Genomic DNA, 26,571 nt, shown 5'->3' on the forward strand with positions numbered 1-26,571 from the left:
ATGTCTTTCATTATCGCCCTGTGTCAAGGCACTGTGTAATGTTCATTGTGCATGCATAGTAAATTACTATTTACCTGCCAGTGCCTTTGATAAGTCAGTCTTTTCTCCCTCTTTTCGTCCACACAGCATGGAACAGTGAAACCTCTTTGCCTATAATTCTTATTAAGGTGATACCTTTTCTGAATAAGAAAGTACACACTTCCAAAGGAGGCATTCTCTTGGGTTTTTAAGGGCCATTGTTTTTATTGTTTTCCTTTTATTTCTCCCACCCTGCTGTGTTTTAATGCTATAGTGACTTCTGTGTATACAACTCTCATATTGAAATGTCTGCCGCAGATATATGCAATATTAAAGAGTGCTTATGAATTTTTGACATCTAATTAGTCGCTACCCAGTTAACATGTCAAGACTCAGAGGGATTAGGGAGTCAGCCCTTTCTGAATAAGTTAAAGCTATGCCCTGTCCTTTTCATGTATTATTCTTTAATGTAGGTGGTGATTATTTTGCTGTGATTAATTGATGAAGCTCATTGGTCTGGCAAGTGTTACAGAATTCACCATTCCTCACTTTTATTTCTCTCTGTAGGGCTTTCCCGCTTATTTGAAAGGAATTGGTTCTATTCGGTCTGTGAAGCTTCATTGTCTTTTCTCAATACATGCACATTGGTTTCTCTTAAGATTTTATCTATTTAATTTTATATCTTTCCTACTATAAAGGAAGCAGATAATTAATAATGCTTGTTTTATTTTAAGTCACATGTTTCAAACAGGGTTTCTCTAATGTGTTGTTTGTTTTTATTTTTGATTTATACTTTTAGACAAAATTACTGACATGTATTTTGAAGTATAAAAATAGATTTTTTTTTTCCTAATTTCCCCCACATTCAGCAAGGCTTGGTGAATTTCGAGGTTTTCTGGTCCCTGATTAGAAGCAATATTTCACTCAGGCAAGTTTCTTTTTTTTTTAGCATTTTGAGTGGGTTTTTTTTCTTAGAGATGATATAATATTCTCTGTTGTCAGTTATGGTGAATTATATCAATTTTAGCATCCAAATGGAAGCCTTAATTATACAATCTCTGTTTTCCATGTGCACGCCTTTCACAAAAGGAACAAAAAAAAGGGAAAAAAGGGAATGTTGAGGCAAATCTTTAAACACCTGTAGAAATCTAAGTGATGCATATTTAAAACAATGTGATCACTCATAAATTCAGCTGTGTGTCAAGGTTCCTGCTGACCTGTGGTGCACTCCAAAGGAATGTTCCGTTGATTATATACAGCTGCGGATGCTCAGAAAGAAACAGCACATATGTGTGCTTCATGGTCTGATATATTTGTTGTATCCCCCTCTGTGTAAGTGATATTGGGTTCTATATAAAGAAACAATAAAAACGTATGCTGAGCACTAATGGCTGTGCCGTTTGCCTACACAGGCACCACGCCACCAGTATTTAACTCACTGCTTTGTAAAAGCACTGGAAGATCTACTGTAGCTATAAAAGGCAAAGCAAAAGCATACACATACACAAAGTTTTTTGCTTTTTTTTTTTTTTTTTCTTTTTTCTAAAATACTGTGAAGGAACATCCTGCTGTATTACATAGGTTTTTGTTCACCATTTCACTGCAGTTGGCTCAAGAGTTTTAGGCCTTGTAAAAGTGCAATGCAGTCAGGCAGTTTCCCTGAAATGATAAAATCAGAAAAAAAAATTCTGAACACAGTGCAAGAAGCAAACATATAGACATGATTATGGAAATATTTAATCATGCACCGTGGCTACTGAGAAGTTTCTTCCATTCCCTACCTCTTCACTGCAAAGGAGCTGAACAAAAGGCTGTTGCCATCTGAGTTCATTTCTGCAGCCTCCTGGTTTTATGGACAAATAATTACTTTTCACAGAGTAGAATCAATCCCATTATGAACCTCCAGTATTCAAATCTGCATTTGGGACAATAGTGGAGCTCCAGACAGTTTATCTTCTTTAGAAATGAACAAACTCATGCACACACTCCTAAAAATTTGATCATTATAAGTAATTAGAATCCTATTTACCAGTCAGGGTTTGTGCTTTTTAATTTACATTGGGGAGACTCTTTTTAAGGTTTTTTTTTGTTTTTTTTTTTTTTTTTTTTTTTTTTTTTTTTTTTTTTGTGAAAATATGTAAACAATTCTCTCTTATCAGGCTTTAAAGAAAATTACAGTGTGCGAGGAAAAGAGGAAAGCGAAGGGGGCTAGGAGGTTTTAGCAAGGTGCTTCTCCTAAGCCCTCACCTGGGTTTTGAGGTTATTGTGAACAAGCTGAAAAGAGGAGTCACAGCAGCCTCAAACACCCCCAAACCACAAATGCCTTAGGAACAAAAACTGACATCAACCCTGCCACGGAAAAGAGAGCCACGAGGCAACAAGGAAGGGAAATAAAACTGAGCGGGGTGGGTGGGTCGACTGAAGGGGCTGTGAGTATGAAGAAGGAAGAGGGGGCAGCATTAAAAGAAATATCAATCAATTGCAGCATATTCACTTTCCCCTGCACAGTAGATTCTATCAGAAGAAAACACTGAACTTTGTAGTGTTAGCAGCAGCTGAAATTTAGAATTATTGTTTCCTCCTAACAGAAGACTCATTTTCCACGGCCGCATTTGCAGCATAATAAGCTTTTTGTTATTTTTTCAATTAGAGTCAATTGACCTAACAAAATGGTTGGCAATTAAGTGATTTTTGTAATGGTCCGGGGGTAATTTAGTCGAGCTTGTCAGCTGTGTTTCATGAAGCCGAGATGTCTTTTTTTCCCACTGCCTCTCTCTCCCCCTCTCCCTCTCTCTCACTTACTCCCTCTCTCTCTCAAGCATAATGGCTCATAATTTCAAAATCTTTTCCTTCTGTTTCCCTCACAATAATTCGCAATTACAGGAAGTTGTTGGAGGTGATTTTTTCCTACCTTGCTTTTTGAGTCAGTAATTTTAAATAAAATGTACATACTTGTAAAAAGGGGGCTATTACAGAAATCACTTTTTGTGTAAACTCAATTATTTTATGAATAGTGACACCAGTTTCTGCTGGGTTCAACTCCTAAAGGCTGATGTATTATTATTTTCAGGGTAAAAGGTGTTGAACATTTAGAACACTTTTTCAAATCAAACCAGTATTCAGGAAGGTAAACAACAACTTAAACGATGAGAAGCCTTGTAGTAAAGCTGACAGGTATATGAGAAGAATGAAAGCCATTAGGACATTTATACAATAGTCTGCAGCTACTGGACTTTTTCTCCTGTTATGATTTAGGAAGAAATTCCTCATTTGTCTAATTGATTCATTTTCTTAAGACAACATCTGGAGCTGCAATTCATATTAAAGTGCTGTAGTTAGATCTGATGACTACATCAGATGTTCTTTCATTTGTATTCTTTTTATTATCTGTTTTTGCAGCACACACACACACACAGGCTGGAAACTGAAGCCACGCACCCGTCCACCAGTGAATCCGGAGACTTCCTAGCATCTGCCTGCAAACGACTGTCTTCTAGTTTTTTGATTTTTAAGTCCTCTTTTCTAATTCCCAGCCACGCTCTACATTTCCCCTGTGTCTCGAGCCTCCCTCCCAGCCCGCGGGATGCGAGGGATGCGCAGCTGCCCGCAGCGCCGAGCGCGGCTGCGGCCTCGCCAGCCGGCAGAAGGGGGCGCTGCTGCAGCGGAGCAGGCGGCACCTCGCCCCCTGCCCCTGCCCTTGTCCCTGCTCCCTGTCCCAGCTCCTGCCCCTGCCCTTGACCCTGCCCCTGCCCTTGTCCCTGCCACTGCCCTTGCCCTTGCCCCTGCCCCTGCCCTTGCCCCTGCCCCTGCCCTTGCCCCTGCCCCTGCCCTTGCCCCTGCCCCTGCCCTTGCCCCTGCCCCTGCCCTTGCCCCTGCCCCTGCCCTTGCCCCTGCCCCTGCCCTTGCCCCTGCCCCTGCCCTTGCCCCTGCCCCTGCCCTTGCCCCTGCCCCTGCCCTTGCCCCTGCCCCTGCCCCAGGTCCTGCCCCTGTCCCTGTCCCTGCCTTTGTCCCTGCCACTGCCCTTGTCGGTGCCACTGCCCTTGTCCCTGACACTGCCACTACCTCAGCTCCTGTCCCTGCCTTTGTCCCTGTCCCCGCCCCAGCTCCTGCCCCTGCCCCTGTCCCTGCCCCTGCCCTTGTCCCTGTGCCTGCCCTTGGTATTGCCACTGCCCTTGTTCTTGCCCCTGCCCCTGCTTCTGCCCTTGTCCCTGCCCTTGCCCTTGTCCCTGCCTCTACACTTTTTCCTGCCACTGCTCCAGCTCCTGCCCCTCCTTCTGCCCTTGTCGTTGCCCCAGCTCCTGCCCAGCCCTTGTCCCTGCTCCTGCCCCAGCCCGTCTGCCTCCTTCCCCAGCCCCTGTCCCTATCTGACAGGACCCTGCTTGCTCTCTGCTCTCACTCTGCCCCCTCCCCCTGTTTTCTGCCCCGTCCTCTGCCCCTGCCAGCCCCCCGCCTGCTCACCTGCCCCTGGCCACCTCGCCTCACCTGGCTCCCTGATTCCCCCTGACCCACGCCCGCCTGGCCGTGACCCTGTGTCCATGTGACCCTTCCTAGCACAAGCTGACAGCGGAAAAGCCTGTCGGGCAGGGCTCAGAGGTCCCCGGTGCAGCTGTTTTAGCCCCGTGCTGGTTTCCAAGGTAGGGCAGTTGACACCGGGCTGGGGGCTCTGTCACCTACAGGTAGAAAAGCCTCTGCACTGAATGCTGCCAGCACGGGTTTGCAAATGAGAAGGGAGGGTGCTGGTTTTTGGGGGATTTTAGTGTTTTGTTTTGCTTGGGGTTTTTTTGTTTGCTTGTTTGTTTGTTTTGGGTGTTTTTTTGTTTTTTGGGGTTTTTTTCCTCCGGTGTTGTAATTGTTTGTTGGTAGCTGAACTTTATCGATTTAGTATCTTTAGTATCTTGCCTCACATTCCTGGAGTTTTGAATCACATTTTAAGCCAAAATCTGTGAGCCAAATTCTGAGAGGCATTTTTACCTTCCTCTTTCTTTTGCATCTCCAGCATCCAGCATCTCTTGGAGCTGGGTTGTAAAAGACTGGCCTTCCATCTTGCCTACTGGGGCAGTAAGATCTGTGTGCATTATCCTTGGTAAATATTACTTTTACATTTGGATCTCTGCTCATTTCCCTTATGACCCCTGACAGTCTTCTCCTAGGGTTTGATTATAAGTCACTATAGTCTGGACTGTACTGGAGTCTCGTAAGGCTTCGATTAATCCACCGCACCTAAGCATTGCTGTGACTATAAAAGGAAAAGTTATGATTCTGAATAAGCATCGTGCGGAAGAAAGAAGCAAAAGCATAAAGTATTAAACTTTCATCCAGCACCATAGGAGAGATGTAGTTATTAAATTTCAGCTGCTTATCAAACTGATATGAAAGTCATTTTGCATGATTGCTTTGCATCCTCGAATCTTCTGCTTTTATTTGCAGTGCATCTCTGCGCTTTCTTATTAGAAAAATACTCAAAGGATAAAAAAAGCTGATAATATTATTCAGTTTTGACAATTAGGTAGAAAAAACATTTTAAGAAGTGCTTTTTTTATTGCAGCTAGTAATAATAGTGGTGGTCCTCCTGGTAGCAGTCTCTTCTGATGCTACCCAGGGTGATGCTAGCTTTACCCTATAATGGCCAAAGCCCTGATGGTTATACTGATAAAGCTGCTAAGGAGTGTGAGTCAGGATGTCATTCTCAATATCACAAACAATGTACACAGCCACAGATTATTTTGTCTTCAGAGATACACAGTTTATGGCTTTTTCACTCCCTCCTTTCTGTTTTGAGATTCAAAGTGGGCTGGGGCTATTGCCTGTGGTGAGTGGGGCAAGAGGACTAGTACCTTCCCTGTCCTGGACTTGCCTGCAGCTGCTGTCCATTCCGTCAGGATCACTGTCATGTTAGCCACTCCAGCAAACCTATCTCTGTCTATTTATAATCAATCTCCCCTACACTTCAGCTGCCCAGCAACTGCCTTTAATTATTACATCCCCACAATGTGGTTCCTTTCCAGTTCAGCTTAATCTGCTCCTTATGTTTTGTGTGTGAATTTATGCAAAGCTATAAGCATTCATGGGAATGTGGAGCCCTTAGAAGATGAGAGCAAATCATCCCATCTCCCACAACTCTCCCTTTCCCCACCATGGGTTTCCACAACTTGATGCTTGGTTGTTTTGTTTTCCAGTGTTCCAATAATTTCTTCAGTATTCTCTCTGCCTTCCCACTTTCTGTCAATGCTTCCCCATCTCCTGCTGAGTTTTACTCCTCTATGATTTAATTCAGTCGCAGCAACTGTCACAAAGCTGATGGCTCCCTAGCATTTATCTCTTTATCTTTGGTTGCTGCCTTCTGTCCAGTCCTTTATTCTCAGACTATCCACTCATACCAGTGTGCAGATGCCTGGTCATAAGCCCAGGACAGCAAAAATGTGACCTCTTTGAGCCATTGTTTCTCCACAATTGTACAGAATTATTTCTCTGTGGCACAATGCTGGAGACTATTAGCACCATTCCTGCTCTTCACAGTTTCTCTTCCAGATTTAATTTCTACAAATCAAGTCTCTGTTTTTCCAACCTTTACAAAATATATCACTGTTATATTAAAAGACCCCTTTAGATCTTGCTGTCTAGATTTGAGTTGTCATCCCCAGGCTATGAAAACTTCTTCCCCAGGCTATGGAAACTGATTTTTTTTTACCTCTCCAGACAGCAATTTGCCCCATTGCAAGACAGCTCAGAACAGCAGTCTCATATACTTCTAGATGCTGAAAAGATCTGGAAAGGTAAAGTTTTCCTCCCTGGGAGTGGAATTCCTGTGACTATCCTCATGTAAAGCATGTCTTTGAATTAGCATTTAAACTGTCCTTAATTCAGGGTGGGGTAGCTCAGATTGTAACTCAGGAGGTAATTTTCTTGGACCCCTTAGTGGCAACAAATACTTTCCCTGGTACTCAGCCACCCATCAAAACCTTGGTCCTCAGAGCAGGGGTGGTTCTCACTTGCCATTAGGGAGCAATGCAGTTGTCCCAAGGAGGTGAAGAAACTGGAGTGATCTGGGCTGGAAAAAGGGATGAATTATAGGAAATACTTCAGCAGAAGAGAGGCAGAGTCACAGTGTTAGGAAAAATATCCTGACAGTGAGATGTGCTAAGCTGGGTGGGGGATGGACAATGTCTCCTTTGTAGGATTCATCATCAGAATAGATTTATTATTGTGTTGTCCAAACTACTTTACAAATTCTAAGATATGATTGTATCTTACACCTTGGCAAAGAACAGAACAGATGTCCTTATAAAGGACAATTTAATAAAGGAAAAATAACAATTAGGCAGGAATTTGCTAAAGGAATCAGTAGCTGTTAACTCATGGTCAGCCCAAAAATGTAAAAACTATCTGGCCAAATTTTGCCGTGTTGACCTCTGACTTCTCAAACTCTACATTTCAGTCTTATATAGTTTTTGCACCAAATACCACTTTACAGAAATAAAGTAAAAAATATCATCCTATTTCACTGTCTGAGGGCTAATATTTTCCCTCTGAAGGTAGATAACTCCATTTTCAACACAAAAATCAAAGGCAGGTCACATGTAGAAAATATATATAATGTCCTCTGCAGAGTGCTTTAACATGCCCAGCAGTATATTCCCACTTTATTCCTAGAAGAGTAAAATTACAGTGTGTAGCAGTGCTGGCACCATGCTTCCATGCCGTGCAGACATTAGAGCAGAGGGAATAATTCACAATGAATAGTTTAGTCAGTAAGTTTAGCCCTTTTTCTGCCTATGGGATCTCCATGGGCAGACTGAGGTTTCCTTGAGTTTATTATGCAAAAGAATTCAAAGAGATCCTTTTTCCTCTCTAAGTACTTCTAATTGCTCAGGAACACTTCTCTGTGAACATTCCCCAATCACTTCTTGAGCTTTGTTAGATATGACTGCTTTGATGAGTCACATGGTGTTGATTTATTTTTCCAATGTGTTGAGTGTGCCCATATTCATGTGTGTGAATCTAATACCCAGTTTCCATCAATACTTGTGCATGCTGTTCTGAAATTCTCAGTGAATAGCCACAATAGTAATTGAATCCTACAAATGTCCCTAGAAAGCAAACACAACTAGAAGACAGTATGGGTGAGAGGAATCCATTTGCAAATTCCAGTAAATGAACAATGGTTGATAGCAATCTATTTCCGAATTCCATCAAAGGCAGGGGTTTTTTTTAATATCATTTAGCCAGCTATAGTAGAGTCTGTGAAAAATATTGTCAACTCTCTGCTTTCCATTCATTTCATCCTGTGCTTCTCTATTCTGATGAAGTAGCTGTGGGAAGGAAATAATAGCAAACTTCTCCTTCCCCTTATCCCCACAAAAAAAAAAAAAAAAAAAACCCAAACAAAACAACAAAAAAACCAACCAACCAACCAAAAAAAAAAGCTAAAAACCCAAAGCAACAAAAAACCCCCCACAGATTTAAAGTAAATATCTTTGAGCACCAAATAACTATCTCCTATTTTTCAAGCCCAGACTTAATACACTGCAGTTGTACCTGGGAGGTCTAGTTTGTTCAGCACCTATTGCCTCCAGGATGAGGATTCAATTAAAAAATATAAAAGATAATATGATGCTATAGGGACAAAAATACTTTTGAAACTCTACCCAGGCTTTCTGTAAAGAGAGGTATACTTCTTTGAAAGCAAACATTTCCTGTTAAAATGCATCAGCTTTCTATTCTGTGATCCTCCACTCCACATTATAATAGAAAATATATAATGGAGCATAAAAACTGAGATGAGAAAGATGCACCTTTAGTGTGAATTTCACCTCCTAGCTGCAAGGCTATCCTCAAGAACCTCACTGTAGTTGCAGACTGTTACTACAGCATAAATTAACTAATCCTCACTAAAATGTCAATGGTTTTCTAGCAAAAGTCAGATAGTTCCCTTTCTTCATCTGGGCAACTAGAACAAAGATGTGAAAAATCATCACATTTTTCTACTCTACTCTCTAATTTCTAAAACTCTACTGTGCAGTTTGTGAGACAAAAAAAATTATTGTCCAAAACATTTATATTGTGCAGTATTTCTTGTGCACAGGGCACTGGATGGGTGACTTTGCTTACTTGCTGAGAGATCTGGGTCTTTCTGCAAAGTTTCTTTTGGACTGGGAGATGAACAGTATGAGGGAACAGAAGTGTACAATTGTGAACACTTCAGCATGCATTATTGCTTTTTCATTTCAAAGGGATAAGAAGTGAAGCGCAGTCCTTTGGATGTAGTCCTAGTACTTGTTTTGCTCATAAATTTTTGGTAGTTAATGAAACAGGGCTGTTAAAATTAGTGAATAAATTCCCTATCTAATCAATAGAAAATCTGAAAACCTTCCGATTAATTCTGCCAGATTGGGATTTTATCCATAAAATTTATGTTTCATTTACACTGGTTAGGCAAACTGGAACTCCACTCTCAGGAACAGGGATGGATTGTAATCAATAGCAACTGCCATAGCAGCTTTAATCCAGGTATTTTGCAGTTTTTGAGTGGTGAAATTCAGAATGTCACTGCTTACTTTAAATTTCATAGCTGCATTTCCATTATGTTTTGGAAATATAGGAATTGAACAAGCAAAAATAGCATTGTTTGTTCTGATCTTCACACAGAAGTGGTGGAAGGCAGTTACCCTCTGCATAACTTGTTACTGTGCATGGGATGGAAAACTATTTGAATGGAAGTTACAATTACTTTGTTAAACAGTGCAGTGAAATCAGAACTCAGGACTAGTTATTTTTGTTTAGGCTTAATAGAGGTGGATGGAAGAGATTTCCTCTTCCTTCCAATATGTAATATTTTTCTCCTTTTCTTACCTCCCTTCAGGTAGCACTCATTCACACCTTTCGTCACATTTCTTACACTTGTGTAATCTTATATCCAACTCCTGCTCATTTAGTTATTCTCCTCAAAGCTGGGGATAGTGTCCATACCACATGTTCCTCCTTAATCAGAATCTAAATGTTGCCATGTTTCTAAATTTTGTGGCCAATTTCATACATCATTTTCTGGACCAACATAATTTTTTCAGTTTTTTTCCATAATTTTTAAAGATGAGCATGTACACCTATCAATAAGTGTGTGCTTATTATCTCCCTGTCCTAAGTGGCTTTTTTGTTGTCAAGCACAAGCTCTGCCCACCACCCCCCACTCAGAGCTCTCCATGCCCAGGTTCCTTACACCCTTTCTTTCCCATCTTTAGGTGACTTCCTGTATGAAGCTTTTTCCTCCTGCTGCATGTCCTTTGGGCTCCATCAGAACCAGGGGAGAGAGATGGTCTCTATTAATATCCAGAGATCCAGCCAACTCCAGCAAGCAGGGGCAAAGTCCTGCTCAAGTGATGGGGCTGCATATCTTAGGAAATGTGGTGTAACTGTGCAACCTGGTTGAGCATGGACACTCTGACAAACATAACAAGCCTCCAATGAGCATAAATAAATGTTGTTGGGTTTTTTCCAGCAGCTTGAAGTTTGACCAGTTTTTGAGACTCATTTTCATATTGAAGAGCTGTTAAGGAAGCAGCTGAGAGGTATATTTATTTTTAAACACTGTTAACAACATATTTTCCCTAATCTTTTTCTCAGACTTGAATATTCACCTGAAACAGAGCCATACAGCAGAGAACCTCTGACCTGAATGTTAAATTCTGGCAAAGCAATATCCACTGCTAGTAGATTTTGCCAAAGAAAATTTCCATCCGCCGTAATTATAGACCTGGATATTTCAGTAAAAACTAGATTCCACACTAAAGAAAGAAGCTGTAATAACAATACTTGAAAATTAAGTTATCTAATTAATTATCAAATACAAACAGGATAATTTCCTTTCTCTGGGCTTGGCCTATCAATATGTAGCATTCCTTAACCTACGGTGAAAATTATTATCTATCCATCTGAATTTTAATATTTTAATTTCTTATCAGCATTTATCAGAAGGTAAAAATGTACACCCTTCCACTGATGGGGTGAAATTTTATCACTATAAGCAAGAAATATGAGGTGTACAAACTGTAGGTCATGAAACATCCTTTTGAGAATATCCTTCTGGGCATTGGTCACTGCCAGTAAAAATTGATTTCAGACAAGAGAAGTACAATTATCCCCATTAAAAATCTATACAATTAACAACACTTGCCACACAGTGGAGTCTAGGTTACCATGGTACTGCTCTATCTCTAGAGTAGCAAATAACTGTGGTATATCAAATTCCATCTCATGGTAATTGTTACTTTTTTACTGACCACCCATGTGGCATTAAAAGTCTCCTGCTCAACTAATTCACCTATTTTAAAGCATATTATGGCTATATTTATTCTCCATTTCACCTCAAATCACTAGTGTTCCAAGTACATAATGCTGGGTTTTGAAATACCCCAGAACATATATTTATGTGATGAGTAGGAAAGAGGCATTGAAGGTGGAAGAGGAAAATGGAAAAGAAACATATTGGGGGCATGGGGTTCAGGGGAGTGTCTGAGGTGCCTCTGTGCGGCAGAAGAGAGGTGGGAAAGGAATGAAGGCAAATGTGAAATATGTGTATCAGTGATGATTTTCTGACTGTGCAGGAATACACTACTGAAGGAGACAGGAAGAATAAATTCAGCAACATAAGAGATGAAGAAGATGGTGAAATTGTGCCTGACATTATGATTGAGCTCCAAAGGGGGCTAACTCAGAACTGAGTAGAAATTTTCCTTCCACAAACTTCTCCTACAAGCAAATAAAACCTGCCCCCACTGCAGGGAGAGCTAGGAACTGGTGGAAGATGGGTGCATGGTGAAACAGAAGGAGGTATGTGAACAGAAGCGAGTGGGGATAGAGAGAAAAAGGAAAAAAACCAAACAAACAGTGAAACAGGGAGGTGAGAAAGACAGGGCAGTAAAAAGCACTTCAGAACCTTCATAGGCAGGAAAACAAAATGCATTAGGTTGAATTTTGCACCTGAAATGGCCCTACCTTATTTGTGACTTCTGCTTAAAGATGCTGATATTCCAGCAGGAAAAAAACCAACAAACTAATCTGTGACATGCTTTCAAAACAAAATACAGCTATATACTAGTTAATTACTTCACCTATTGTCCACCATCTCCTCCTCCCCACCAGGACTTATAAAAGTTTTCAAGACTAGGGAATGGTTTACAGTTTTCTCTCCAAATAATATTTTTTTAAACTATGTGCATTGCTCTGAGATACCTTGGTTTTAAAGACAATTTTTTAGGATTTCTCATTTTTTAGCATCCTAGATTCTGATATGTGTGATATCACACGAAGTTATGTTTGGGAATGTCCTTATCAAAGGAGAAACTGCCAGATTATTGTACAGGAGAAAAGAGAATTTTGAAAGCTCCTGTAAAACTTGCCTGATAGTTGCGAGATTCAGAACATATTTCTGAACTTAACATAATTTTCACTCCAGCTTTACGGTTCACCTTTAACACATATCACCTTTTAAAAGCATTTCCACCAGCATCATGCATGCTGCCGTCAGGGTGTCAGCTGTGGCTGCGGATTCCCTGCCTTCGTTATCTGTGTGAGTTTAGCTGCTTATCGCCCGGGCACCGCCACGGTGGCCACGTGCAGCGCGCGGCTGGGGACGCTGGAGGGGCACCGAGGGGCTCTGATGGAGCAGCAGATCCCTGCCCCTGCTCAGCTCTGCACACACCATTATTGCCCTCAGGCAGGGCTAAGGCAGGAGGTACCTTGGCTGCAGGGTGGGCTTCTGCAGGATTGGGCCCACAGCCTGTCCAAGACACACAGATAAATCCGAGCCGGACTCAGCGCTGGTGAAACGGGGCTCTTTGGATTTATAAACAGCAATGTGCTGCTGTTACGAAAGCTATTTCATTTAGTGCCATCTTACATTCAGCAATTTAATTATTCTCTTAATTATTGAAACATTCATCATAGTTTTCCAATTGATTCATGAGGGGCTGGCTGCACTTCTTTTAACTCATTAATATAGTGACAGAAAATTGACAGTCTTTTTGCTAACCTCCTGTCTCTGAATGGTAATACAGGGAATACAAAACCTTGAGGGGTTTTTTTGTTGCTTGGTTTTGTTTTTTTTTTAATTTTTAAAATTTGTGTTATTATCACCAGCAATAACTATACTCATAAAAGCCTCATTTAATAGCGAAGGAACAGAATGATATGTGAGGAAACCCTAATTATCAATGGTTTTGATAGTGAATTTTGCAAACTAATATCTTTCTGAGACCACATTTTTATTATGAAATGGGTGATAAAGCAGAGATAATTCTAAATCCAAACACATGTTATATGAAATACATAAACCCAAGATAAAAATTAATAGTGACCTTGCATGCTGGAATATAAGAAATATAATCAAGCATATATATCAGTCATGGCTGGAAAAAGACAGGGAGATGCCCACAGGTGAAATATTAATTTACAGAATTTTAAAATGCATTCAAAATAAAATCTGTGACATGTTTCTTCTCTCCCTTGTCCTGATTCTGAGCATTATCATTATTGCCTGTCTGCAAAACTACTACCTTAAAACATATTCCTAACTTGCATCAAAAGAAAGACTTCATTTTTTTCTTTTTTTTCTTCTATCTTCTTTATTTACAGGCTGTTTAACTAAAGGCACAACATTCTATGTCTCTATAATTTTTTTGCAACTATCTGCTATTTATTTCAATTTTATAGTTTTGAGAATGTCTGGTGCTGCCCTCAAAGACCGCTCTCAAATTCATCAGTTTTCTCTCAGGAGAGGTTGTCCAGAGTTTGAAGCATACAAGGTTTCATCTTAATGCTTATATGAGTACTTCTGCCCTTGGATATTATTCTCATCTTCACAATACTATGCAAATCGACAGCTACTTCCCTGTGCTTCCAGCTAGGACTTCTGAATATAGTGTGAGTAGCTAGAAAACAGCTAAAAAAAGCTTCAGAAATATAAAAGTTCAGCCCTGAGCATGTCTATATGTGTGTGTATATATATGGATGTGTTTGTAGATGTGTGTACTAGTCATATACTGTAGTTTGAAAAGTGGATCTGTGTAAATCAGTGCATTTATTTAGCTCTCTCTCCAACTCTCTCCCTGAGTTAACACCCCAGCACACACAATGCTAGCGAAGGTGATTATCTCTGCTAGCATAATTCCTCCGTAACATCTGCTTTCGCCCATAACACTCCACTAATTTTTCCCTCATTTCATTACACATAATTTTCTTTCAACACAATCTACATGTATTAAGTGGTAATGACTTTCCAGTTAAGAGCAAATCGACGCCAAGGGACCCCCCCCTCGATTGCCTGCCGTGCCTGACTCCGGCTATTAAAGATAAATTTGGTGCCTCAGAAAGCTGCAGTAAGCTAATCAATCAATTAAGCGGTTAGGACATACATTATCAAAATTCCACAGTGCGGGGGTGCATGCGAGCATGCTGACATACTTGGTATGATTTTAGAAATAAAAAAAAATTTTGAGGTTGAAAGTATTCAGTCTTGTGAAATGAAAACTCAAGCTATTGCACACTACCAATAGCAACTTTGGTGTCTGTGCTGGTACAATTTCCTCTGCAGCTTTTATACCTAGTGCAGTTTACTAGTGATACCAGAATGGAGCTGATGACACAGTAAAATCTATTTTTAAACGATATGAAGATTCTGGTGCAGAATAAGGCAATGCTATTCACAGTTAAGCTGGATGTTCTGTCCCTAAGTTGTCATTGTGTCTCTAGGAACTGCCACAGCCTTAAAACACTGATTAATATTCTGTATTATGTGTGTTGCAAAAAGGTGGTTTAAGGACAGAACGGCAGCCATCACATCCTGTTGTGTCAAGTTTTATTTTCAACATTGCTTTAATATTAATTCTGAGTTTAATTTTGGAGAGTATTTAAAGCTAGTAAAATAGATTCTAAAATAAACTGAAAATTCTGTTGGATTTTTTTATTTTCTAAAAAACAGCTCCTAGTGATGTAATATCCTTTGCAGCACTGACTTACAAAACATCTTCAATCCACCCAAAAAAAGTTACATTCACTGATAATCGAGTTACATTTGAGTGCAAGGAAATAGTATACACAATATCACTTACAAGACCTTCATTACTTGGTTTTTCTGTGTTATCTTATTGTGTGGTTCTTTATACGGACAAATGACTTAACCAGTTAAAGGTTTTTTAAATATAAAAGTATTTTCTCTTGCATCGTGAGGAACAGCTTGTATGCCAATATATAGCCAAATGCAAAGGAAATTGAAACAAAACCCCAAAGACCATAAGAATCATACAAGCAAATTTTATAGCTCTGTCAGGATTAATACAAAAGGAGAGTTAAATAGAACTTTATAGCAGGATCCTGAACAAGACAAAACATGAAAAAAAAAGACATATTTTCTGAGCAATCAGTAAATTTATAAAATATGTAATATAAATGGATCATTATAAGACCTTGCCTGTTACTTTTCCTGTCAGTTTTAAGCATATTGCCTAAAGCTTTGTTATCGTAGTATTGTAGTTATCAGATGAAACGACATGGCAAAACTCCCTGCTTACTTTTCCAGAGTGTTTTCCTCACTTTCTGCAAATTACATTGGAGCATATTCAGTGCATACGCTTCTACTAGTGGAAAGAACCATAACATCTTTTTACTGTCTAAATAAATATTCCTTAGCAAAAAAGAAGCACGTTGTCAAAGATAAAAAGGTTTGTTTTGTTTAAAGTATAATACAAATAAAGGAGGTAACTCAATATTTTCTCTCTGATGTGTTTGCATAAGGAAAAAAAGCCCTGAAAAAACTGTAAAAAGAGCGATACAAGTGTATATGATACAGGAAAAACACTTAATCCAAGCCCTGCATGTAAAACACAATTACAGAGAGTTAATAATGGCAAATATAATTAAATAAAAAAAGCTATCCACAGAGAATGTACAAGTGCATCCTTCAAAAAAAAAACCCCAAACCATCATGTTTCAATAATATGATGCCGTGCTTTCCTTTGTGGCATTCTTCATTGACTAGGCTGATAATGAAAAGATGTCAGGGAGATTCACAGTTTAGAGTTGTATTTTCTTCCTTTCTTTTGTGCTGTTTCTTCCCATTTATGGCTGTTTTCCTGCCTTTGCTCTGTATGGAGGGTATGAAATAATTCATAGTTATGTTTTCTTGTGAGATGTAGGGCTGAATTTGACTTTATTATCATTACTAAGAGCATGCAAGTTAAGTTTACTCAGTTGAAAAAGACACAATGATGTTGTTCTTCTTGATATAGAAACAGCTATATGGGCTTTTATAGGTTTTTTAGTGTAGGCTTCTTCTTCTGTCCTAGATTTGATAGCTACTCTATCAGCTGGAATTATTTTTTTTCCCTTCCTCATTCTCTTTTTGAAAAAAAAGTCATTCTGATTTATCTAAAAGCACATCAAAACATCTTTATCTGTTCATAGTGAGCGAGAAATTCCTTCAGATTAAGGGGAGGGGTGGGGGAAAGGAGGGAAGAGAGGCAAACAATAAAAAAAAGCTGAGACCAAACCAGTTTGCCTTCTCCTTTTGTGCAGTGCATGTAATGACTGAACTTTTGACTTTAAAGTTTTTCTCTAGTGCAATACTGTAGAAAAAGAAACAAACAAACAAACAAACAAAAAATATCCCCTTGGTGCAAAGACCGGTCTAAGGCAATACCTGGTGAGTGGAATTTGGTTTTTTTGGTTGTTGTTGTTTACTTGAAGCAGATAAAACACCCACCTTAAACCCGCCCTCTATTCAGTTCAGCAGCACCTCCATACTCCAATAAACCGTTTTCATTCCATCTGGCGTGCGTTTGCTCTGAAGACATTTTCCTGTCAATCTCTCCTGCCACATTAAAAATCTGTCATTACTATTGCATTGCCGCCTGGCTCCTGAGATTTGTCTGACTGCTTTATTGCTCCGCTCATTTTTTTTTTTCTGCTACAGCCGAGAAGCAGAAATAAAGGTTTGTTGTTGAAACATGGCCGCAAGGAAAGTAGGAGGCACACATCTGTCAAGGTATTACCTTTCTTCAACCAGGGATTAAGGTGTTTTACTGCTCTCGCTACTGAGCAGTCACACTGAATAAATTTTCTCAGTAGAACATAAAAATGAACTCATACATTTTGAACTGGGTTTCATTCTTTCAAGCCAACCCATATAATTATGCAATGGCATCAGTGTTCGGGGGAAAAAGAAGAGTCAGAAACGTTTGTGTGCACGCCCCCCCTTCTCTCTCCTGCACCACCCTTTACATTTACATTATTTAAATGCTTATTAAGAGGGCAAGACTGAGGCAATCAGAACTGGGGAGAGAAATGGTTTTTTACTCTTCCTTTTTGTTGTTACTGGATCTCTTGCAAGGTCAGATGGGGTGCAGGGCTTTGCTCCCCATGTTTTGTGTCTGTGACCGCAAAATATGCCTGATCGTGAATATTCACAGTTAATTCACATTGAAGCAAGCCAGTAGAATTGTGATTTCTGAAATATTGTTTCTTGAAAAAAAACTAGCAGTATTAGCTGCCATGTAGCCTTCCCATTTCTGCTGCAGACATTAACTTTACAGTCCCAATGGTACAAATAAAAATAATTTAAAATGTAAGTATAACCAGTGGAAGTGCTTGTTACACTCAGACAGAGCATGCCAGACCATCCTCCTCCATCCTCTGCTGGACAGTCCTGCCTCATCATCTTAGTCCAGTTTTAAAAGGTCAGACTTCTAATGCAGAAGAGGTTATCTCACAAAAGAAACATTAAGGTGTAGGCAAATGAAGGATCAGGTCAAACATGTCTGTGAAGGGGGTCAATATAAGGAGTTTTATGGTTTGTTCTTTGTAGTGTTTTTGAGGTTTTTTTATGGAAAGGCTTTTAAAGTTGATGAGACCCCAGGAGAGAAGGACTAACCTCAGTGAAGGAACCATAATCTTGTACAAACTTTAAGGAAAGAATAGTTAAGTAAATACTACATAAGTCAGAAAACACAGGTCCATCTGTGGCATGCAAATACCTCCAGGTAGCTCCGCACTGTGTCCCCACCATCAGTTGACTCATTCTCTGTTTTGCCCATTCTCTAATTTGCCCATTCCCTGCCTCCTAACTTCCGCAGTGCATCCTCTCAGGCTCCCTTTTGGAGTGAGACAAACACCTCCCACCAGAGAAATTAACTTGTGTCATTGCTGACTGACATATTTATTTAGCAGTAAGGTAGCTCAGTTCAACAGAGAAATATATTGGATCTACAGTTCTACTGAAAAACTGCTGCTTGAACAAAAGCAAATGAGCTATCCCACAGGGCAGCAGATAATCTGTCACTCACTTATTCTTCATAGTGTCCCAGGAAGGTCATAAATCGCCAGGATATCGGTTCAGTACTGTATTCCCCCAGCCTCCACTTTCTGCTGGCTATTGGCTTTTTTCCATCCATTTCAACCCAGTGAAGACACAAGGAAAAGTGAGCATTGTGAAATTTTACACTCCTCTTCCCGGTCCCACCTCCTTCCCAGAGCTAAGTTGCATGACTGATTTTACAGCTTTCTCATGCCAGAACAGCACCTGGGAACATGTCAGGCTGGATTGTGAGGTAAAGCTCCATCCCAAAATATTTCCAGGTTTTAATTCTTCAGGGGAAGGAACCATCTTCTTGTTCTGTGTTAGTATCTAACACCTTGCACAATGGGGGGATTTAGGGTTGTTAAATAGTGCTTCAGTGCAAATGATAAATAATAGCATGCCTGTGGAAATATAGTTCCTCTAGCTACTTTTTTTATTGCATCCTTCAATGTGCCTCTTTGGCTTAGACCATATTTGCAAGTAGCTGGTGCATAGGAATAAACAGATATAGAGAAAAATTTTTGCTAAGGACCTTATGTCCGCAATGCCTATCTTTTTGGGGGTTACCTCAAACTAATTCTAGTCTGGTCCCATGGACTTGATGCACATTAACAAATTGAATACATTAGGTGTGACTGCAGAACACAACTTCTATACTTGTTTTGTCTGAAAGAAACCCAGTTTGTGCTCCCTCAGCCCTTTCTTGCGGTACAAGCCACAGCACTCTCAACACTGGTGTGAAATGCAGCTGATGCCCTCTCTGAAGCCCCTTGTGTTTTCTAGGTCCTGTGTGTGACTGAAGCTCCTCCACGGGTGCTGTTTGCAGAGAAGCAGTGCACTAATCTGCTACGCCAAGTAAATTCTGCAATGTATAGTTAGGATGCAAATAATTTGCAGATAATCAACAAAAAAGAGGGAGAGAGAAACATATGCCTCTCTTAAAGAATTCCTTTTTTTTTTTTTTTTTTTTTTTTACACAAACAGCTTTCTCAGTGAGTTTGTCTGATATAACCCTCAGGGAACTTGAAGTCTGTAGCAGTGCTACACTTGGCTGTAAATTCAGATAATTTGCACAAAGTGGGGAGTTTTGGATGGTCTTTCAAAATCAAGTTTCAATATTTTTTTCAAGAGATGTGTTTGCAGGTAATGGCCCTTTACCTACTAACTTCTTCTGTCCCAGCATACATAGTTCAGAGTCAAAAAATGTTGTCAGTACCTGTGGTTTCATTTGCAAAGCCTGTCTGAAGTGCTTCATACATTTGGGTGTGTTTAAATTACATATCAGGATACAGATTAAAGATGGCAAATGGCCTCTTGCCAAGATACTTTAAAAATCAGATCATATTTGTAAGACACAACTATAAGGGGCCAAATTTCCAGAAAATGTGGCACTACTGGCAGTCCTTTTGGAAACCTCAGAGTTCTCTTTTCTTCTGAAACAAAAAGCTATGTCCCATTTTTTAAAATTTGAACAAATATTTGAATAAGAACAGTTGAAACTAAAAGGAGTGCCATATCTCATTCCTCATTAAACTGACCACTTGATTTTAATTACCCAGGAAAAACATGACAATATTTTCCCATGGATGAGGAACCTTCCCATCTAATCAAAGCAGCTGGAAGCTTGAATTTAAATATGCATAGCTGGTCCACACAGAGGAATATGGTTGATAAGTATCTGAGATGAGAACCTGGGCTATACAGTTTGATCTGGTTCTTGGGGTTATCTGTCTAACCATGGCTGCAGCTCATCCTGTCAGGCAGTGGTTATCAAAGCTTTACGTGCAGTCCCAATGGAAAAAGTCAACTGCATGTATTATCTTCATTCCAAGAACCAACTCCAGATACACAGAGCTTTAATAAGTAAATGATTTTTTTCTGCCCACAACTCAATAATTAATACCTCCTCTCAAAAAATTAATTCAGGCTGCCTTCACATGACAATTTTAGACTCCGTGTTCTCATCTCAATTAACATAATGCCACTCCTTGCTCTGTGCATTTAGGTCATCCCATCTTTACCTGTTTTTATTCTCCTGGTATCAGTAAAATTAAGTTAGATCCATTGAGATATATGTAACTAATGAAAAACCCTTTTCCTGAGTAAAACTAAATGTATCCATCTTTCTTTCCAATAGGAATGTGGAATTCACTTGTTCCAGTTTCATAACTGTCCCTATCACACCACAGAGCACTGTCAGCCAGTGCCAGCTACCCAAGGACAGATACTGCTTTAAGTGTGGGAATAACAGAGAGTGTCTCTTCAACCATTACATTTTGAGCGAAAGAAAGGGCACAGAGCTACCCAGAGTCAAGCTTTGAATTTTTTTTTTCCACTGATGAGAGTAGCAGCTTAGCCTGTTCTTTTCTATATCACCTGCCACTGGAAAAGAGCACATTAAGCTTCTGCATGGGATGCCCAACACCTGAACCAAAACTACAGTGAGGAAATATTTATGAGGACTATCTCCTTTGCTTCCATCCACTGTGCCTTTTTACACAGACAATGCTTTAGAGATTTACCAAGGGGCTTCCTATTCCCATTAACTCCAGCCAACACAGGCTTGGTCCTATGCTTTGCCAAAGGTCTGTTGAGGTGGCAGCTGTGCCCATCATTTGCAGGATGGACAGAAAGACATTACAGAAGGGAAAGGCATCCACTGATCTTCAGTCAGCTCTGAGAGAGACCTTTTTCTGCCTCAGGCCTCCTGAACTAAAGAAGTTCATGTCCACTGTGCAGTATCTGTGCATGGATGCAGGGGAGGCAGCACCTCCCCTGCCCATTCTCTTCCAGTCTCTGCGACACTGTGGCACTGACCGTACAAGTACCACACACCCAAGGAGCAGTGGAACAGGCTCAGGGATGTGTGCTTGTGAAACCCACATGGAATCACTCCCAACAGGACTACTGCTCGCATACGTACAATTGCATGTTGAAGCATCTTCTGTGTCATGGTGTCTCATTTCTCTGCTGCTCGGAAGGAAGTAGCACTAATGATTGATGCAGAGAAGTGTGCGCAGCTCTGTCTCAGGTCTGTTTTCATCTACAGAGCATGCACATGTGGTTTGCCTTGTCTTTTCTGTCTCCCTCTGCAGTGGTGTTTTGAGAAAGCGGATCTTCCCCCTCAGGGAGAATTTGCCCTGCTGATGCACAGATCCCAGTGCTGTACATTAGAATACTACTGCATGCTGCATTGCAAGTGTGGTGGCAGACATCTGGCATCATCTTCCAAAGGCTGCAGATTATGATTTTTTACCCCAAACTCAATCAAAAGTGGTACTGGCACTCTTTATTAATCCAAAAACTGCATTTTGGCTATTAATTCACTAAGGAGCTCCAATAAAAATTTGATACTTTTTGTCATATTTCACCCCTACAGCCCTATCTAGTTTGTGCTTCCCACATGATAAGTGCTTTCACTCTGATAAGCTGCATTGGCTCACAAATTAAACCAAAAAAGCTGCTTCATTCTCCTTACACTGTACATAACCAGGAGATTTGGAGAAGAACAGGAAAGGACAGAGAGGTATTCTCTTTTTAAGTCTGGCCAACAGAGCAACCTCTGCAGCACATCATGTGGGAGGTAGCCTTCAGGAAGTGTTTCTTTTTTGCAGTCCAGTGGGTGCTTTGAATCCAGGTCCGTTTGAGCACCTCTCAGGATGCCTTCACTGTCTTCTATGGGTGGACCCTGTGCTGCACTGTGCTCAAATAGTTATAGATTACTACTATGCAGGAACTGCAAGTATAGATGGTCTCCTCTTCAGAAAAGAAGTGGGAAGAGCAGAAGCCCCACCATCCTTTCTGATCTCTGTGCCTGCGCTTGGCAACAGTTTTATTATTAAATATATATTAAATATAAGAGCTTATTAAATATAAGAGCTCTTACCCCAGAACACGAGGTGAAGTGGCTGCTCTTGTGTCTCAGCTGAGACTGAAACCAGCCTGGAAACCCTGAGGTCAGTTTACCTAGGGAAAGGAGCCTGCCACTGTGACATATCCCTCTGGAGGGTGACTGCAGCACCTCAAAGGTAACCAGGGCTCTGTGGCTGTTTATTTGTGCTCTGTGGTGCCGTGTCCTGCAGGGCGTGTGTAAGTCCACAAAATAATGATGAATCAAAGGGGTAATTAAAAACCACAACGACATTGATCTGCTGAAATTTCAGAGGGAGTTCAGGGCACACAGGGGGACTGTCCATCTTAGCTCACACAGGGCCAGCTTGATTGGCCTGCTGAGGATTGCAGATGGAGAGGCTGCTCACCTGTGGCTGGGAGGGCTCCCAGTGCAGCAGCTCCACTGGCTTCACAAAGCAGCAAAACAGGAGGATGGGGAGTGCCTGGTCACAGCTGCCACCCTCTGTCCTTGCAGAGCAGCAGAGAAATAATTTAAAGATACAGGTCTGTTTTCCAACCCTTGCTCTCTAACCCACAGGAGGCAAACCCCATATTTTTATAGAAGGACTTTTCCCCTACTAAGAAACATTAGGTTTTCAGAATTCTTTGGTGTATGTGGTCACTATTTAACACTGATTCACAAATAAGTCTTCTGGTTTAATCCACCTTCCATTAGTTTATTTTCTTAATTCAAAAACTCCAGGGGACATTCCACATCAACCTCTACCTCTATATGGAATTTAATTTCATATTCTAACTCAAAACAGAATAAATATAAACTAACTTGGGATCAATGACTTTCCCTCAGACAACAAACTCTCTTTCTTCAGTTTGAACCTCAGTTTGGACTGAGGGATCATTTCTCAACTCTAACTTAAAGATTATGGGTTTCAATCTACTTCAGAAGCTGTCTTTATGCCAGAGCAGAGATAAATAGAGAGCTCACTAAGTTAACAGTGATGTCATAGTTTTCTTTGGTAGCTGGCATATTCTGTGCATCATTATATAATCACAGATTTTTACATTCTTTTTATAAATCACAGCCTATTTTTCGTTCTTTGCTTCCTCCCACTTCATTTGCTATTGACGGCTGCTGCTAAAGTTCCCTTACCTCTTGGAAAGGAAGTAGGTTAAGAACAGAAAGGAGAACTCTATCAGATTAAGGCAAACGTGTGGGTCCTACTGAGAAATGATGCATCTTACAATAGTACCAGCAAAACAGCTTACTTTGAAGGCTGAATTGCTAAATATATCCAGAGACTTCTATGAGCCAAAAGCAGCTGTCTTCTGCTTGTTTTCAGTTGTTAGACTCCTGATGTCCCAAAAAGCACAGCCTCACAGAGGGTCAAAATTGATGCAATCAGGATAATAAAATCACTCTGACAAGGCTGCAGTTTGTACTTAGTTTATAATTAGGAGTCTGCTCTGTCAGGTTAAGATACTGTAAATTTCCAGTGAATTGTTAAGCTATTCACAGCACTCTGATGCTACTAAACTAGGAAAATATAAAGTCCTAAAAATATCTTCATGTAAACACATCAGAAATGGAAGGATGGGAAATCCAGACAAAATAGAAACTCATCTAGAGTTGTGCCTTCTACACTGGAAAATGGTGAGACTTTGCAATATTTAATTTGAGGCTAGCTGACTAAGAAATATTATCTTTAAAAATGAAGTGAACCAGAGCCTCAATTAGGATGAATTTTAAATATTTAAGGTGATTTTTACAAATCACAGATTATGTTTTTTGTAATTTAAAACTGAAAGAACCTATTCTGATCAACTTATTTTTTATCATCCAAAAGACAAAAAAAAAAAAAAAAAAAAAAAAAAAAAAAAGATTCCTTGCAACTTCTAATCTGGAGGGAAAATTAACACAGATTTCTGATTTTTGACTGTATCTCTCTCTTTCTGGAAACTTCTCTGCCCAGATGCAGTCACCTCTCTCCGTAGACCTGTTTGAATACCTCCAGCCAAACTTCCCTTTTTCTTGTCTAGAGGACATCTCATTTTTGCCAAGGTTCTTTAATGCAGTGTTCACCCCAAGTGATTACCTTACCTCCAATCACAGTTGACTAGAAGAGTGTGAACTTTAAACACTTTTTCCTCTGCAGTGAGAAATTAGAAGTGTTTCCATAATTACATGCTATGAGGGACAAAAAGTTGAAGTATCATCAAAACCAGAGAAACTGACTAAGAACTCATCTAAATTATTGTCTGTACTAAGGTTACATTGAGCAGACTTTGGAAATCTTCCAGTCTGAAAAGCTCAATACCAGAACAAAATCCTGTGCAATCCTATTGTACTTTGAGTGTGTTCATGAAAAAGAAGATTTCAGAATTAGGTTAGTTTAGATTTTTTAGTTTTCTCTGAGTCAGAAGAGTATCCTATAGGTTACAGATTTTTGCTTTTCATGTGCATAGAAATGTAACATAATTTCATTTATTAATTTATATTTATTATCAGTTACATGAACTAGATGCAGATCTCAGACACCCAAATACAATTTCAAATGTATCCAGCACCTCCCTCAATCACCTGTCTAAGGATGTGAACTGCATTCTGATTGTGTCCAAAATTGACAGCCCTCAATATTAAAAAATCCAGAGTCAGCTCCCAAAATAATGTGAAAATGGTGTAAAAATCATATTTTAAAAACCCATCTTAAATATTGGCTTTAAAATAAAATCTATTGAACTTTTAAAGGTTCCTTTTTTACAAACTGTTCTTGACAAACAGAAGACCTATAAATGCTCATATTGCTAAAAATAAAATAAATAAGGTTTTTTTTCCTTTAGGTTCTACAGGTGTTAATAACACCACCAAAGATAGTGTAATTCCTGATGCAGCCTGGAAAATTGACTACACTGCCTGTTTAGCTGTCCACAGTGAAAGGTTCTCAGCATTGACTTCTACTCCGCATCAATATTTACTGCTCCTTAGAGCAGAGTGGCTCAGAATTAGCGGCCAGATTTTTAATTAACAGCTGAGCTCAGTATTTTGGGTGGTTTAAGTACCGTGCTGTATCAGTTTTCTGGACAGAGCTGGCTGAGGTGTGCTGAACATGCAGATTTGTCCTGGTGTCCTCAGCCCGTGCTGGCTTTGAGATGACACATCTGGGCTCTTCCACTGGTTTAGGGTGTGCTCACAGCTGGGCAGTGATTACCTCTCTCTGAAAAAGGCTTAAACCACTTAGTGATGGGGGGCTTTGCAGGGCCTCTAAAATACACATTTACACAGCCATATTCATTTCTGGGTAGCCTAAAAAAGATTTTTCCAAAGTTAAACATAAACATTCAGCTTGCAGGTGGAACCCATGGGACATGCTCAGTTGCCTGGAAAATCACTTTAAAAATTAGCATGTCTGCTCTGTAATATATTATGTGTGGTTTCTTTCTTACCTTAGAAGGAATGAAAGCATTGACTATAGGGCCCAGATTTTATTGTGCTGCACAAAATTGCTTTCCAAATGGGCTGGACTGGTAAAAATATTGGTTTCACCTTTGCAACACCTCTTTTTCTCAAGAGAATTCTCCAAGAGTACCAGATTTTCCTGCTGAGTCAGCCCAAGTGCCTGTGTTAATGGCCTCTGGAGAGAAACACCTCAACACATTCACAGAATGAAGGCTCCAGCTGAAAAAATCAGAATTTCCATATACAATTTTCTTACATACTAAGCAGTCTTCATGTCAGTTCCAGAGTCCCATGACACCTCATGCCCTTACATTTTATCTGTCACACTGTAGTTACAAACCAATAAGAAATAACCTGTGTCTTATACATTTTGGCTAAGGGAAAAAAAAAATAAATGCAAATAGACTAAACCAAAATATATTATAGTGTTTCAAAATTAAGAAGAAACACCACAAATTAAGAGACCTGAACCATGCACTCTCCCAAATTAATATTAAGATCATAGAAAAGTCAATGCTTTGAGAAAATTCAATGATTGAGAAAGTCCCCATCAGTGAAGAGGTTCCATAAAAATGTTAGAGCATGATAATTTTGAGATGATACAGAAATAATAGTGTTTATTACCAATGTTATTTGCATACCTTACTGGCTTTAGGTTTAACTAAGCCTTCATGCACAATGCACTGAGAAATGCATTGTCCTTCACTGACACAGTTTGCAGTCTAACCAGACTGGAAAGAGACAAAAAGGCTTATTCATCTTATGGCCATTATTCCACAGAGAGTGAACTGAGAAAAGTCATGGAATAGCACACAGAACAAAAATTCTGTGGATTAAGCACCATCATATGAAATACCTGTTCAGCGTTTCAGCTTCTATGTCATAAAATAAAACTTCCCCGCAG

The 26,571-nt window shown here is 39.9% G+C and overlaps 1 long non-coding RNA gene across 1 annotated transcript; it reads left to right on the forward strand.

The window, feature by feature from the left end:
* The first annotated feature begins 4,212 nt into the window (after window positions 1-4,212).
* Window positions 4,213-10,474, forward strand: LOC121358250. The gene is made up of 3 exons (XR_005955848.1): window positions 4,213-4,652; window positions 6,715-6,791; window positions 10,254-10,474. It is a non-coding gene; the product is annotated as an uncharacterized LOC121358250 (long non-coding RNA).
* The last annotated feature ends 16,097 nt before the right edge of the window (window positions 10,475-26,571 follow it).

The sequence above is a fragment of the Pyrgilauda ruficollis genome, unplaced genomic scaffold, assembly GCF_017590135.1.
Source record: "Pyrgilauda ruficollis isolate IOZ18807 unplaced genomic scaffold, ASM1759013v1 scaffold38, whole genome shotgun sequence".
Classification (NCBI taxonomy): Eukaryota; Metazoa; Chordata; class Aves; order Passeriformes; family Passeridae; genus Pyrgilauda; species Pyrgilauda ruficollis.